The sequence below is a fragment of the Pleurodeles waltl genome, chromosome 4_2 (assembly GCF_031143425.1).
Source record: "Pleurodeles waltl isolate 20211129_DDA chromosome 4_2, aPleWal1.hap1.20221129, whole genome shotgun sequence".
Taxonomy (NCBI): Eukaryota; Metazoa; Chordata; class Amphibia; order Caudata; family Salamandridae; genus Pleurodeles; species Pleurodeles waltl.
Genome location: NC_090443.1, coordinates 557,101,927 through 557,119,750, shown reverse-complemented (window position 1 = coordinate 557,119,750; position 17,824 = coordinate 557,101,927).

The following is a 17,824-nucleotide window of genomic DNA, read 5'->3' as shown; positions in this document are numbered from 1 at the left end:
TTTAACTACCATGGAAAGGCTGGCGGTATGGGGACTCGTTATCCCCAGGGCAGCGCTGCCCTGGTGGATTACAACCACTAGGCTGCCGGCTGGCGACAGCCTGGTTGTGTCGGCAGTCCAACGGGGATGGTTCCGCCACAGTCGTAATATGGTGGTCCTCACCGCCGGCCCATAGGTGGTGGGACTACAACCGCAAGTCTGGCTGTCAATAGACCACCAGACTCGGAATGGGGCCCATGGTGTGCACAGAGTCCAGGGGTTCTCCAGAAGCTTAACAGAGGTTAAAGTAGATAATACTAATGTTCTTTTTGTGGTAGTGTGGTCGAGCAGTTAAGTTTATCAGAGGGTAGTGCAAAGCATTTGTTGTACACACACAGACATTAGAAGAAGCACACACTCAATGACTTAACTCCAGACCAATGGTTTTCTATAGCAAAAATATATTTTCTTAATTTATTTCTAGAACCATGAGATTCAAGTTGCAGGTATGTACATTAATAAATACGTATTTCACTTATGAATCAATATGGCTTTGTTTGGAATCAGTAAATTGTACGGTTTAAGAATAAATGACAATAACCTGTTTTAAAAGTTGACCCTGCAATTTTCAGAAACAGTTCCTGGGGCGGGGAAAAAAGTTAGTACGATTTACAGGTAAGTGCTTGACTTCCAGTTCCAATCTCTGGGGGTTAGGAAGTCCACAAGTAGGCGTTCAAGTTAACCTCAAACACCGACCACCAGCAACACGGGGCCAGCAGGGTGCAGATGTCAAAGTTGAGGCCAATTTAACATGGGCTCCTATGTAGACTGGGGGCGCTTGGTTTCAGATCTGCTGGAAGGTAAGTACCCGTGTCTTCAAAGAGCAGACCTGGGGATTTTAGAGGAACACCGGGGGGGGCAGAAGTAAGCAGCAAACACACACCCTCAGCTGCACAAGGGCAGCCGAGTGCAAAGTGCAAACAGAGCATCAGGATCCCAATGCTTTCCTCTGAGGGAACCACAGGGGTCACTTAGATGCTGCAGGCTGGGTCCAGGAGGGGTCAGTTCGGGAAAACCACAGACTGGACAAGTGGGAGGGCCCCCTGCTGAATGTTGCTGCACTGGTGGTTTATTTCTCCAAGGCCGGGCGGCTGCGGGTGCAGTGTACCTTTAGGCGTCAGATTTCTTCATCTGGAGCTTTCGCAGTCAAGGGGGTCCTCTGGATTCACACTGCAGGCATCGTCGTGAGGGGCAGGAGAGGTCAACCCAGAGTGGGCACTTGCTCAGAATCACCTGGGGATCCTCTCTAGCCAGTTGGGTCAGCTGGGCACAAGCTGTGGACGTCGGGTACAGAGTGGTCAGGACTCACAGATCTGGGGAGGCTCTGTAGTCCTTTGGTGTAGTTTCTTTTTGGACAGGGCAGCTGTTCTCTGCAGTTCTTGGTCCTTTGGGGCGCAGGGCAGTCCTCTGGAGCTGGGCAAAGGTCACTGGTCCCGCAGGATGCGTCGCTGGTCTTGTACATGTTCTTTGAAGCAGGAGACAGGTTGGTAGGGCTGGGGTCAAGTAAGTTTGTGTCTTCCTTCTTCTCTACTGGGGGTTCAGCTTAGCAGTCTTTCTTCTTTCTTGCCAGGTTGCCAGGAATCTGATGAACTGGGTTCAGGGAAGCCCTTAAATGCTAGATTTATGGATGTTACAGGGGTCAGAGGGCAGTAGCCAATGGCCACTGTCCCTGATGGAGGCTACACCCTTCCGGTGCCCACTCCCTTTGGGGAGGAGGGCACATTCCTAACCCTATTGGTCCCTGTCCTCCAAACCAAGATGGAGTATTCTGCAGGGAGGGGGGCACTTCAGCTCTGGACTTCTTAGGGGTGGTCCCAGCTGAAGTGGTCACTCCTCCTTGTTTTTCCTAAGTTTCCCACCAAACTTGCCACCAAAAGTGGGGCTTTGTCCAAGGGTGGGGATCTCCACTAGCTGGAGTGTCCTGGGGCACTGTAACAGGAGGCCTGAGCCTTTGAGGCTCCCCACCTGGTGTCAGAGTTCCTGCAATAGGAGGTGTGAAGCACCTCCACCCAGGGCAGGCTTTGTTTCTGGCATCAGAGAGCACAAAGGCCCTCACCGCATTGGGTCAGAAATCTGTCTACTAGTGGCAGGCTGGCACAGATCTGTCAGCCCTACACTAGATGATTGGGTAAAATACAGTGGGGCATCTCTAAGATGCCCATGTGTGCTTTATACAATAATTCCAACACTGGCTTCAGTGTGGGTTTATTGTGCTGAGATGTTTGATACCAAACTTCCCAGTATTCAGTGAGGCAATTATGGAGTGGTGGAGCTCGTAATGACAAACTCCCAGACCATATGCTTAATATAGGCACATTGCACTTGCAATGTCTAAGAATGGACTTGGACACTGTAGGGGCATATTGCTCATGCAGCTATGTCCTCACCTGTGGTATAGTGCACCCTGCCTTAGGGATGTAACGCCTGCTAGAGGGGTGTCTTATCTATGTCACAGGCAGTGTTTTCTGGGTATGGCACCGTGAGAAGGATGCCATGTCGACTTTGCCTTTTTCTCCCCACCAACACACACAATCTGACATGGCAGTGTGCATATGTTTGTTGAGGGGTCCCTTAGGGTATCACAACACATGCTGCCGCCCTCTAGGACCTTCCCTGGCCAGAGGGCCCTTGGTACCAGGGACTTATGTGTGCGCCAGATGTGTGCCAGTTGTGGAAACAATGATACAGTTTTAGAGAAATAACACTGGTGCTGGGGCCTGGTTAGCAGGATCCCAGCACACTCTCAGTCAAGGCAGCATCAATATCAGGAAAAAAGTGTGTGTGTGGGGGGGGGTTAGCTGCAACAAGAGCCAGTTTCCTACACAGCTCCCATAGAAAATAAAGAAGGCATAAAAACAGCCCCCCTTATAAAATAGTGTTACATTACATTAATTTATTTTGACTTTTTAAATATATACATATCAGATAAACTAAATGTTGAAAATATAAATACAATTACCAAAAGAAATATTATTTTTTAATATTGATAAATATTGAATTTTCTTTGCAGTAGATGCAGCACTATTTTCACAATATCATTTGACATACATTATGGTAAACCAAGTACATAGTTGAGCATTGTCATAGGACTACACCTTATTAGTGTCATTGACCCTTAAGAAAAACAAACAAAAAAAAGAAACCAAACTGTGAGCCTGACCCCATGCAGTATTCACAAGCAAGTAGATTGCGGTGCAGCAACGCCTGTTTGGCCCAGTTTCACAGGGCTGCGCACGTGTGGTTGTGCAGTCAAAATATGGGTGACTGTTAGCATGTTCTAACAGGAATGCAAAGAGTAGATCATTCCAAGTTCACATGTGCTTTCTCAGCCCATGCACTTCCTCTCCACAGAGTGCAGTAGATTCCACCAAGGCCTATGGCAGTATCATGCTTTGCCACCTCTCCATGCTAGGTAGTGCTGAGGCTTTCCAACGCATTACAAATCACCCTCCTGGCTATCTGCAAGGCTAGGTTAATAAAATGGTTGGTGGCTCTCCCTGTCTCACAGCATCTGTATAGGCCCAGGAGGCAGCAGGCTGACCAGAATGTATGGGCAACTTGCATGCTCCAAAACATATGTATCTTGGCTGCCATACAAGCTTGACATTAGGGGTATTTAGGTGATATTGTGGGGTATATTTTATGCAGTTTGGCGGGTGAGAGGTATGCTCTGTGTAGCATATTATGTTGTATGTACTGAAATTGAGTTGTGAGAGACTTAAATGGGTAGGCAGTCACCCTATTCTATTCTTTGAGGGTTAGTTGATGGCTGAAACAACTTTCAGCCATCTGCCTAAGTGGCGTTAATGAATCCTGCTATTTGTATGAGATGGCTTTGGCAAGCAAGGAGATAAACCCCTTCCGGGTACCCGGTACCCATTGTGTAAAGTGTTTGTATCAGGGATGAGTCACCAGTTCCAAGGTTGTCACTCCCGACAGCTGTTCTATTCATTCTAGAAGGCTTCTGTATAGTACGAAATGACTGCTGGCTGGCCCGACTGTTTAATGAGAAGGTCAGATGAGATGAGTACCCCCTCTTTAAATAAATCTCCAAGAGTCCAAAAGTTTGACTCCCTCATGGCCCGCCACCAGTCTGAAGGTGATTTTCAACACAGAGGGATCTTGAGCGTGTATAGTTAAGCATCAGGAGAGGCTTGTAGCCCCCTTCAGTGACTTGTGTATGCAGCCCGTGGCAGCCTGTGCATGGTAGAGGGAAGTGCAATTCCTAGTAGAAACAGTTCTCTTACAGTGCTCTGGGCCCCATCTCCCTCATGTCCTAACAGGGGTCTATCAGTGGCAGGCCTTTGGAGTCGAGTCACAAGGTAATAGTGTTTGGACACCAGGGCCCCCAGTCGCCCTTGCTCCTTTGGAAGTTGTAGTTTGGATATATTTTTTTTAAAAGTCAATATAGATTAATTTATTTCGACACATCCTATGGGATTCTATTTTACGTATCTAACATCATTATTTTCTATGAAAGAGTGTTGCAGTACCAGCGGTTGGCCACGTGTGGTGCTCGACCTACAACATGTCTGAGCTGTACTACACATATTACTGTTTTGATCCCTTTTGTCTTTAGTAACTTTAGAAGTGCAGCCCATGAAGGACAGTATGCTTACTCTTTTGTATGTGGGTATCTGTTGCTCCCTAAACTGCTCCTTAGTACTACCTAAACCCCTTCCTCATTCTTCTCTAAACCAGTCCCGTTGAGTAGTGAGTATTCCTTTTTTTAAGCCACTCCCAGGGCCCCTCCCACCTTCACTACTAAGTAGTAAACTTAAAAGTGTGAAGATCTCCTGATATAAAAGATAGGATAGGCAGCAGTGAATATTAGCAATTATAGGTTTATGAATTGCTTTTTGAACAATATTGAGTTTGTGAATCTGGCCCATTATCTTTGGACACTTTCTCAGGGGAACTTGAACATGATTATTTTCACACACTATCTGTGTCCCTACAATCATACATTATCCCACTACCTCTGTTGGGACTTGACAGTTGCTATAAATACACATATATCTTTGTGGGGGCTTGAGCACGACTACCTAAACACACATTTTTAGCAGTGACTTTCACATTCCCATAATCACATACTATATGTGTGTGGACTTTGTTGGAAAATGGATTATTGGTAGGGCAGGTAGGTACCTACACCTAGCAACAAGCCACTAACCTCCACCTAGGTACAGTTAGGTCTCAGTAAATTAATCCCAGCTCAACCCTTGGTAGCTTGGTAACGAGCGTCAAGGCTTAACTTAGGAGGCAAAGTGTAAAGCATTCAAATATCACAAAACAGTAATTAAATAAAACACAGGAAACAGTTTAAAAATCCAAAACCAATTTATAAAAATAGTTTATATTTTTATCTTTAAAATGACACAAAAACGATTAAAATCGGTTCAGGGGAACCGGAGATATGAATTTTTAAAGAATTATTACTTTTCTAGTGCTTAGAAACAAAAAGCGCCAATCGGGTCATCTGGTTGCACCTCGACCGGGGCAAAGTCAAACTTTCAGGCCGACCGCGATGGAGCCCTGCTCGGCTACAGGTCGTGGGAGGCCTCGGTTAAAAAGTTACCTTCTGACTTAGTCTTTATTTTGAAGTTTTTCTTCACCGGGACGAACCTGCCAGTTGAATCCGACCTCCTGGAGCCCTTGTCCGGATACGCGATGTGGGTTTCCTCGGTGGAGACTTTTACCTTCGGACTTAGTCGTTTTTTCGAGATGAAAATCCTTCGACCGGGGTAAACCTGGATCTTGATCCGACGTCCATGGAGCCCTTCTCGGATACGATGGCTGGGAGGTCCCGGTCAACTTTTTACGTTCGGACTTAGTCTCTTTTTTGGATGTTTTTCTTTACCGGGACGAACCACGAAGTCAGGCCGGGTCGCGGTTGAGGCAAGCCGGCTAGAATTTCCGCGGCGGGTCGGTCCCTCTCTGGAGCTTTTTTCCAAAAATTCTCAAATCTTTTCCAAACTTCTGTGGCTTCACCCAGATGTTCTTTTAAGGTTCTTTTGGGGTCCACAGCTCACCCCAAGGGTCCAGAAGTTCTGTGATGGTCCTTGGGGGGTGTGGACTTCAACTCCCAGAATGCACCTGGCGCAAACTCCTTTTTGGCCACTGGACAGTGGTCAGCTGGTCGCTTTCTTCAGGAGTCGGTGCAGGGGACTCTGGTTTAGCAATTTTTCACCTGTAGCAAACAGGGAGTCCCTCCTTGAACCAATTGAAGCCAGGCAAAGTCCTTCTTGTGGTGAAGCCCAAGTGTGCAGCTGGTGCAGTCCTTCTGAGTGCAGGGTCCAGGTGCAGGCCAGGGGCCAGCAGGGCAGTCCTTCTTCTTCTTTAGTTCCTTTCTTGTTGAATTCTGGAGGGGATCTGAGGTGTGGGGGCAGGTCTGCCAGTTTTATTCTTGCTCCTGGGTGAAAAGCAGGGGGGCCCTGGTTCTCCAATCAGGTACAGGGTCGCCCCCCTGTGATGACCACTTCCTGGGAAGTGTGGCAAAAATCCATCCCAAAAGGCAACAGTCTGAAAAAATCCAACATGGCTGAATCTGATTTTTGGAGGTTACATCTGGCTGAGCCCACCCACTGGTGTGGCTAAAAATCATAAACACACCCCTCTCCTGCCCTCTCCTAATCTAATCAAGGGGGCACCTAATTGTCTGGGGTTGCAGGATGTGGGGGTGTTGCTGGGTGCTCCAAATGTCCTTCTCTGCCTTTGAAGACCAGTTTGGCAGCCCTCCCCCTTCCTGCCTCACCATCTGCTGAGGGGAGATTCTCTCCCCCAAGCACATTCCTTTGTGTGAAGTCAGGCCACTTCACACCTCATCAAGGTAGCCTGGCAGAAGCTGCTGTAGGCTGGCCAATCAGAGCACAGCAGCAAAAACAATGCAGAGCTGAAATTGGCAACTTTTTAGGTAAAGTCTAAACTTTTTACCTGAACTAGTTATATTAAATCCAACAACTGGAAGTTGTGGGATTTATTACAACAATCAATTTGATACCAAATTCTTGGTATGTAACATTTAAGGAGACTTTAAAATTTAAAATAAAGTCTGCCCATTCTAGCCTATGAAGACCATTTACTTCAATGAGGGAAAAACGAATTTGGCTGTTTTTACCTCACCAGGGCTTATAAATCTATTTTTATAAAGTCCCTGCTTATAGTTACATGGCACCCAGCCCTAGGGGCACATAGGGCACACCTTAGGGGTGACATATGTAAAAATAAGGTAGTTTAAGACTTTGGAAGTACCTTTAATTCCAAAGTCGAATTTGCATATAACTTTAATTTAAAAGCAGCCAGCAAGGCAGGCCTGCCTTTAAAATGACACTGGGCACCTCAGCAGTGCACCTAGGTGTGCACCACCTATGCTGTGGTCCCTAAACCTACATGCCCTACCATATACTAGGGACTTATAGGTAGGTTAACTTAGCCAATTATAATTAGCCTAATTTGCATATCCATTTTACACAGAGCACAGGCCCTGGGACTGGTTAGCAGTACCCAGGGCACCATCAAAGTCAGGAAAACACCAGCAAAAAGAGGAAAATGGGGGCAAAAAGTTATGGGGCCTCTGCAATCAGCCCTGTTTTCTCACAGACTTGAACATCCTTAGCACCATAGACTATCTCTGTGGAAGTTCAACATCACAATAATCACACACTATCTCTGTGGGGACTTGAACATCAATATAGTCACACAATATATCTGTGGGGACTTGAACATCCTTAAAACCACACACTATATCTGTGGGGACTTGAACATCCCTATAGCACACACTATCCCTTTGAGGACTTTGATGTCACTATAGCGCACTCACTATCTTTGTGGGGATTTGCACATGATTACCTTAATACACCACCTCTGTTGGAACTGGAATGCTCCTATAATCATACACTATCTAGGTTTGCACTTGAACATCCTTATCTTCATAGGTTTGAACATTATCTTTACACACTATTTTTGTGGGGACTTGAATATTTCTATAATCATACGCTATCTCTGTGGGTAATTGAACATCATTATCTTCACACGCTGTCTTCGTGAGACTTGAACATCCCTACAATCACAAACTATCTCTCCTGGGATTTAATCATGGCAATAATCACTCATTATTTATTTGGAGGGTTGAACATGCTAATATAGACACACTGTTTCTGATTGTACTTGAACATCATTATCTTTGCACACTATCTCAGTGGGTCTTGAACATAAGTATCTTCACAGATAGTCTCAGTAGGACTTGGACATTAATATAACCACAGACTATCTCTGTGGGGATTTGAACATCACTATAATAACACACTATCTTTGTGGCCCTTGAACATCCCTATAAGCACACACTATCTCTGTGGGGACTTGAACATCCTTATAACCACACACTATCTCTGTGGAGACTCTTGCATTACTGTAATCACACATTATCTCTATCAGGACATGAAAATACCTATAACCACACAATGGCCCTCATTACAAACCTGGCGGTCACTGTTAAAGTGGCAGTAATACCGCCAACAGGCTGGCGATAAAAATAAATGGGATCACGACCATGGCGGAAACCGCCAACACAGACAGCCACTTTAACATACCGACCGCCACGGCGGTAGCAACAAACACTGTGGCGGTACCTGCCAACAGACAGGCCGAAGACAATGTACCGCCCACACTATTACAAGCCACCAATCCGCCAGCTTTTCCGGGGCGGTACCAACGCCATCAAAAGCACGGAGGAAACAGTACACAGAAGGGAAAACACTCACCTTTTAACACCCAAGGAAGAACTAGGACGCCATTGAGCCCGAATTGCAGATCCTACCCATGTTGGTGTATCTACTAATACACCACGAAGTGGAAAGAATGCGGCGACGACGGTGAGTACTGCACCTAGCACACAGGGGAGGGGAGGAGAGAAAGAGAGTGACAGACACATGCAACACGCAACACCCCCACCCCACACCCACAACAACATACACACACACATATCCAACAACATCACAGATACACCCCGTCACCCCCTGGAAGAATGCAAGGACAAGACGAAATGAGTTTAACTAGTGTTATATTGGAACAATCAGATAGAGCAAGAGAAAAGCAAATAATCAGTATACATAAATATTTACATCAAGTGCACAAGTCCGTCCACTGTCCCATGAAATGTCCGTGGACCTGTGGTCCCAAAAAGCAGGGGCAAAGCCCACACATGACACCTGCCTCAAAACGGAGAGAACACTGCAGGGGCTTCAGGTCGGAAAAAAAAAACAGGCACCTCAGGGGGAAGGGGAGGGGGGCACCTCCGCTGGATGATGGTACGACACTACTGCTCCTCGAGGGGGCTCCATGCCCACTGCTTGGTCCTAGGGAGTGCAAAGCCTCAGTCTCTCAAGTCTCTCAAGTGGGTCTGTTGCCCACTGCTTGGACCTGGGGAGTGCAAAGCTACAGTCTCTCCAGTGGCTGGTTTGCCCACAAACTCTGGAGGGGGCTTTGTGCCCCGAGTGCTTCATCCTGCCAAGGATAGAGTAAGTGGATGCATTTCTCCACTGGTTCTGGAGGGGGCTTTGTGCCCAGAGTGCTTCACCCAGCCAAGGATAGGGTGAGTGGATGCAGTTTTCCACTGGTTCTGGAGGGGGCTTTGTGCCCAGAGTGCTTCATCCTGCCAAGGATTGGGGGAGTGGATGCATTTCTCCACTGGTTCTGGAGGGGGCTTCGTGCCCAGAGTGCTTCATCCTTTCAAGGATAGAGTGAGTGGATGCATTTCTCCTCTGGTTCTGGAGGGGGCTTTGTGCCCAGAGTGCTTCATCCTGCCAAGGATTGGGGGAGTGGATGCATTTCTCTACTGGTTCTGGAGGGGGCTTTGTGCGCAGAGTGCTTCATCCTGCCAAGGATAGAGTGAGTGGATGCATCTCTCCACTGGTTCTGGAGGAGGCTTTGTGCCCAGTGATGCTGCACCGGGGGTGTGGCAGTTGACATCCTCTCCCCTGGGTCACTTAGCCACACGATGTACCTGGAACAGGTAGCATGATACTCCATGGAGGCAGAGCCACACTCCATCCTGCAGCAACTTAGGCTGCCAATTGCTGGTCCGTGTCAGTGCTGGAGGTGGTGCCTCAAGTGGCATGTCCAGGGTCCAGGACGTCACCTGCAGACTCGGCCGCTGCCCACTGGGGATGGTGCTGACGTCCAACAGAGTGGTATCAGCTGTGCACATGGGGGTGCTGTTGGTGGTGCAGATGGCGGTGGCTGCGGCGGAGATGCTGCTAGTGCTGGCCTTGGTGCAAGTGTCTGTTGTGGTGGATGAAGACACCATACCGTCTCCGGCAGCCTCGGATGGCTCATCCTTGGGGAGGATGCTGCAGCCTGATGTTGTGGCAGCGGCGGTGCAGGTGGTGGTGCAGGTGGCGGTCGGAGCGGCGGTGGTGACTGTGGTGCAGGTGGCTGCCATCCCTGATGATATGGTGGTCAATAGCTCCTCACCAGGAGACATCGTGCCCTGAGGTGACATGCCCTTTGGCTTGTGGCCCTTCCCCATCTTGACAGTCACTGCAGGGACCCTGGCACTGTCCTCTCGGTGTTTGGGCGAGGCATTGCTGGGTGGGTGGTGTGACTTTCCCGTGCTGGAAGCCGGCCCCTTTTTGACCTTTGCAGGTGGTGGAATAGGGTGGTCCTTCTTATCTGTCGGTGGCACACTGGCAGCTCTGACAGGTGCCCCCTTCGATCATACCAAACTAGCAGGGACCACAGTGGATGCAGATTTGGTGGCTGAGGTGCTGGGCTGGGATCTAGACATCCTGGCCCTAGGGGAAGGGTGGGGGAGTGGTAGGGAAGAGGTTAATGTTAGCTAGGAAAAGTTTTTTAGATACACTGGGACGGGAAGATGGAGGGGGTGTGGGAGTGGAGGAAAAGGTAGTGGTTGTAGGAGGTGTACGTCTACTGAGTTTGGGTGAAGGTGCATGGGCTGGAGGCTATAATGAGGTGGATGGCTGTTGAGTGGGTGTGTGTCTGAGTTTGTGTACTTTGAGAGGATGGTAGTGGGGTGGTGATTGCACGTGAGCAGTGTGTAGTAATGGGCGTGCTGGTGATGGAGGCAGTGGCTGATGATGTAGTGCATGCAGGTGTGAGTGGAGACGAGACAGGGAGGGAGGTGGAGGACGTGGAAGAGAGGAACACAGTAGAGGAAGTGGATGTTGGTATGTGTGCATGGATATGATGCTTGTGTGAGTGCCTGTGGGATGTGTGGTGCTTATGTTTTCCTGAGCCACTTCTGTGTGTTGATGTGTGTGCATGCTGGTCTGATGGTGTGCTTGGGATAGGGTGGGGTAGAGGGGATTGGGTCTAGGAGTGGGAGCTGGAGAGGGGAGGCAGGGCACAGGGACAATGGCTGCCATCAGTGCTGAGGCCAGAGCCTGAAATGCTCTCTGTTGGGCCGCCATGCCAGAATGAATGCCCTCCAGGTATGCATTTGTTTGCTGCAAATGCCTCTCAACACCCTGGATGGCATTCAGAATGGTTGACTGCCCAACAGTGAGGGATCTCAGGAGGTCAATAGCCTCCTCACTGAGGGCAGCAGGGCTGACTGGGGCATGGTCTAAGGTGCCTGGGGCAAACGAAATGCCCACCCTCCTGGGTGAGCGAGCACTGGAAACTCGCTGAGGGGCTGCTGGGAGGTCGGTGCTGGTAGGGGGGTAGCGGCTGTACCTGTAGCTGGGGTGGGCACAGAGGTGTCCACCACCACCAGGGAGCTTCCATCGGAGGAGAAGTTGCTGTCGCTGGTATCCCCTCCTGTCCCCGTCGTGTAGCTCCGCTCGCCCTCCATCTCACTGGTGCCTTCACCCTCCGTGGATTCACCCTCCTGGGCCATGTGGGATGCAGCCCCTTCCGTCGCCGGTGCCCCTTCTCCCATGCCAGATGATGCTAATGCACACAAGGACAGGGTGACAAAACAAGAAGGGGGGAAGACAGAGAACACACATGGTCAATGCCAGCAACACCACTACCATTGATGGACACAACACACAGGGAGCCGCCCTATGCAGTAGGCCATGCCTTACCAGTTAGGAGGAAAGTCACCAGGCCATGGGGTACAATGTGTAACGCCATTAGCTGCACACCTGAAACCCACAGGAGCCTGCCCAGTAGTAGATGCCCACTTACACTATTGGGGTTGGAGTGCCTCAGAGCCTGCCCAACAAGGGACCTACACTGCCATGTTCGCCCTGGCCTAGGGGCACCCACAGCATACAGCCTCCACCCAGATACTTCCTAAAATGCGCAGAGGCAGATTTATGACACTGTACTCACCCCCTGGTGGCTGCTGTGATGGCCTCATGCGCCCATCCAACTCAGGATAGGCCACCGCCAGGATGCGGAACATCAGGGGGTCATGGTGCGACGGGCATCCCTTCCACGTTGGGAGGCCAGCCGCAGCTGGGCCTCCACCGTCTCCTTGCTCCAGCGGCGCAGGTCCTTCCATCTCTTGCGGCAGTGGGTGCTTCGTCTATGATAGACCCCCAAGGTCCGCACTTCCTTGGCGATGGCACACTAAATAACCTTCTTCTGGTGGGGCTGACCTAGAGGAAAGGTACAGGAGGAAAGGACATTACTCACCCGTCCAGACCGTCAGACTCATTGCCCACCAGTTCCCAACCATGCCCTGATGCACATACACTCACCATCCTCACATGCAGCCCTCATCCCCCCCAACATGTATCTTCCATCCACACCACTCCAAACAGGCATTGCCCACGCATCATGCTTACAGTGTACTCACCTGTTTGTCTGGAGGACCGTAGAGTAGAGTGTACTGGGGGAGGACCCCATCCACCAGTTTGTCCAACTCCTCTGCGGTGAAGGCAGGGGCCCTTTCCCCAGACACTCGAGCCATTGTCGCTTCCAGACTGAGGTCACAGCAGCACTTGCAGTGTAGGTCCTCTCCTGTTGAATGTCAGGTATCAATTGAGTGAACAGATAGAAAATTCCTGTCACATCCGCAGCAGTGCGTACCGTCACCGCCAGTGTACATCGCCATTGGCTCCTGGAACCCATAGGGCCCAATGAAACCCAATGCTGAATTACGCAGCGATCTTCGACCGCCTACCGCGACACAGCACAACGCCAGCACAGTTACCTAATTTCCCCTTGTCCCTCCTCACAAGTCAGGCAGCCGCCATTTCAGGGGGGCACATGGCATGGCATCTAACTGCGTCACAGCACATTTTGGCATATATATGGACTAACTACGCCACACGGATTTACTCACATTACTGCAGACACACTTGTGCAACCTATGTGGTACATGACCCTCTGCTCACCGTTCTCCTCCATAGGCCACAACCGCTGGAGCAGATGATGAGATGGCGGCATCCTCCGGTGTACAGACCCCTGGTGGACCTGTCGACAATGAAAGACAGACACATCATAATCACCTACAGACTTGATTGTGCCACAATCCAAGACCTGTGTGCCCAATTGGAGCCAGACCTGAAGTCATCTATCCGCAAACCCACAGGAATCACCCCTCTAGTGCAGGTCCTGTCAGTGCTCCATTTCCTGGCAAGTGGCTCCTTTCAAACAACAGTGGCCATAGCATCAGGGATGTCTCAGCCAATGTTTTCTAACGTGTTGACCAGAGTGTTGTCTGCCCTGCTGAAACACATGCGCAGCTACACCGTGTTTTCCCAGGTGGAGGATTTGCCCACACTGAAGGCTGACTTTTATGCCCTGGGACATATCACCAACATCACTGGTGCCATTGATGGGACACATGCGGCAGTTGTCCCCCCCGCAGAAATGAACAAGTGTACAGAAGTAGAAAAAGCTACCATTCGATGAATGTGCAGATGGTGTGTTTGGCGGACCAGTACTTCTCTCATGTGAATGCCAAGTATCCTGGCTTTGTACATGACGCCTACATTTTGAGGAATAGCAGGTCCCTTATGTGATGGGCCAACTCCAGAGTCACCGGTTGTGGCTAATAGGTGAGGCCAAGGTCCCCACACAGTATGAGTAGGTGTCTGGGTATGGGGTAGTCCCTAAGGGTTAGTGTGTGTCTAACAGTTATCCCTCGACATTTTCAGGTGACTCTGGTTACCCCAACCTCTCATGGCTACTGACCCCAGTGAGGAATGCCAGGACAAGGGCAGAGGACCGCTACAATGAGGCACATGGGTGAACTAGGCGTATTATTGAGAGGACGTTCGGCCTCCTGAAGGCCAGATTCTAGTGCCTGCATCTAACAGGTGGCTCCCTATACTACTCACCGAAGAAGGTGTGCAGGTAATCGTGGCATGCTGCATGTTGCACAACCTGGCATTGCGACTCCAGGTGCCTTTTCTGCAGGAGGATGAGCATGGTGATGATCTTGTGGCAGCGGTGGAGCCTGTGGACAGCGAGGAAGAGGAGGCAGAGGAAGAAGATATTGACAACCGAACGAACATCATCATGCAGTACTTCCAGTGACACACAGGTAAGAGACTGTAACTCCTCCTCACATTTCTGAATACTGTAGGATAGTGTATAAGCCAGCCTCTTAACCTCTGTCTATGGACACTGACAGTTCACTTTGGATTTCCATTTTTCAGGTCTGGGTACCTCACTCTGCCTTCTGCTATCTGTACTGCTGCCCAACAACTGTCATACATTGGTATGAGCAAATGAACATTTGCATTGCTATTTGTTACTAATGCAGTCATCATACATTTGAGAAAGATCAGACTGATTTGAGATTGGTTTGTGCTTAAAGGGTGTTTATTTAGGGGCTAATGAGTATTGGGGTATGTGCAAGGGGCTGGGGTGATGGTGGAGGAAGGTCCATAGTAGAGTCCAGTCTCTTGGTATCACAGGTGCATTGTCCAATGGGGCATAGGAAGGGGCGTAATGGCAGTTCATTTAGGACAGGATGACGTAGTGGACAGAAGGGTGACAATCAGGAGAGTCTTATTTCCTGGCAGGGGTCTTGGCAATGTTCTCTGTCTTCTGCCTGGATCGCAGGGGTGGTTTGCGGGTGGTTTTCCTTCTGCAGGGGGTGGGGTGCTGGTGGCCTTTGGTCCTGTGGCGGGCCTCCTGTCCACTAGTGCTGGCAGAGGTGGAGGGCTGTTCCTCGATTTGGCTAGTGTCAGGGGCCCTTTGTTGTGCCATTGCCTCCCTCATGGTCTTGCCTATGTCAGCCAGCACCCCTGTTATGCTGACCAGGATGGTGTATATGTTGGTGAGGTCATCCCTGATCCCCATGTATTGTCCCTCCTGCAGCCGCTGGGTCTCCTGAAACTTGGCCAGTACCGTTCCCATGGTCTCCTGGGAATGGTGGTATGCTTCCATGATGTTTGTGAGTGCCTTGTGGAGGGTCAGTTCCCTGGGCCTATCCTCCCCATGTCACACAGCAGTCCTCCCAGCTTCCCTGATGTCCTGTGCCTCTGTCCCCTGAACCATGTGCCCACTGCCACTGACCCCAGGTCCCTGATCGTCCTGGGTTAGTGGGGTTGCCTGGGGTCCCTGTAGTGGTGGACACACTGCTGATTGACATGTCCTTGGGACAGTGGCATGGGCCTGCTGGGTGGGTGCTGTGGTGGTGTTTCCTGAGGGGGGAGGTTCTGTGTTGGCTTGGGTCTGTGGCAGGGGAACCGACTGTCCAGAGGTCCCTGATGGGCCAGGCTGGTCATCTTGATCCAGGCGTGCAGAGATGTTGTCATCACTGTGGGCCTCTTCTGTGGGAGGACTGGAGATGGCTGGCACCTCCTGTCCGGTGACGTTGGGTAGGGGTCCTGTTGGGATGTAAATGTATTGTTATTTTATCTCTGTGTGCCATCTTGTGCAATGAGTGTGTTTCCCTCGATTACTGTGCTTGCACTATTGCTTTGGCCCCTGTGTGAGTGGTGATTTTGTGCCCTGAGTGAGTCTCTCTATTGGACATGCTTTGGTGATGGGTGTCTATGCATGTCTGTGATGGGTGTCCATACATTGTTGCTGCATGCAGGGCTTGGTTGTGGGAGTGGTGGGTTGTGATGGTGGGGTGTGTGGGAGGTGGTGGAGTCATGGGGGTGAGGGTGATGGTGAGGGTGGGAGTATGTGATTGCATGCAGGTAGGGTGGGGGGATGTAATAGTGAAGAGTTAACTTACCAGTCCTCCTGCTACTCCTGCGAGCTCCTCAGGATGCATGATCGCCAAGACTTGCTCCTCTGATGTTGTTAGTTGTTGGGGAGGAGGTGGAAGTCCACCGCCAGTCCTCAGTACGGTTACCTGGTGTCTTGATACCACAGAATGTACCTTCCCCCGTAGGTCGTTCCACCTCTTCCTGATGTCATCCCTTGTTCTTGGATGCTGTCCCACTTCGTTGACCCTGTCCACAATCCTCCCCCATAGTTCCATCTTACTTGTATTGGTTGTCTGCTGCACCTGTGATCCGAATAGCTGTGGCTCTACCCTGATGATTTCCTCCACCATGACCCTGAGCTCCTCCTCAGAAAATCTGGGGTGTCTTTGAGGTGCCATGATGTGGTGTGAGTGATGTGTGAGGTGATGGGTGATGTGATGTGTGGGGTGATGTGTTGGGGTGTGTGGGGTGAGGTGCGTGGATGGTGTATGAGTGTTGGTGTTCTGTGCCTCTGGATGCTGGTGTGATCTTTGCTTTTCTCTCTCTCTGCTTCTTCAAAATTGTTTGCTGTAAGGGGTTGTGAGCAATGTGGGTGTGTGTTTTATAGTGGTGTGACTGTGTGGGTGTGGTGTGTGTATGTGTGTCAGGTGTGTGTATTTTGAAATGTCCAATGTGGTTGTGATTTGTAAGTGTGTGTGTATTTTGAGCGCAGCGGTGTGTATCGCCAATGGTTTACTGCGGTTGAAAGACTGTGGGTCGTGATACTGTGGGCGTATTCCTGTTGGCATAACAGTGTGGGTTTTGCTATTGCCAGTTTATCACTGACCTTTGGTGTGGCGGACTTGTGTGGGTGTCTGTATAGTGGCGGATTCATAATACCTGTTGCGAATTTCCGCTGCGGTCATGGTATGTTGGCGGACGTCGGCACGGCAGTAAAGTGGGAACTTAGTCATCACTATTGTCACATACTATCTTTGTGGGGACTTGAACATGCTTACCTTCACCCTCCACCTCTGTGATTCGAACATTCCTATAATGATATTCTATCACTGTTTTAACTTGAGCATCCTTATCTTCACACTCTATCTGTATGGATATTTGAACATTGTCCTTAAACATTATTTCAGTGCAGACTCAAACATGATTGTCTTCACACCCTGTATCCATAGGGACTGTAATCACAATAACTACACACTAGCTCTGTGGTGGCTTGAAAATCATTATTAGCACACTCTTTTTTAAGATGACTCAGACCTTGTCTGTACACCCAACACATGGGCCCTCATTACGAGGCTGGCGGTCACATGACCACCGGACTCGCAGTGGAGGTCCCACCGCCAACAGGCTGGCGATGGGACGCCACATTATGACCGTGGCGGAGTCGCCACGGTCGGACCACCAACACCGCCAGGCTTCCTGCCTGGTGGTCCCAGCAGTTTTAATCTGCTGGGGCAGTGCTGCTTGCAGCACCGCCCTGGGGATTGCGAGTCCCCATACCACCAGCCTTTCCAAGGCAGTTTACACTGCCATGGAAAGGCTGGCGGAATTAGCGCATCGGGGTCTCTTGGGGGCCCCTGCACAGCATGGGCAGTGCAGGGGCCCCCATGCACAGCCAAATTACGGGCAGTAGAATGCGCGACAAGTGCTGCTGCACCCGTCACACCACCAAATTGACACCGGCGCCATTAGGAGCCAGCGTCAAT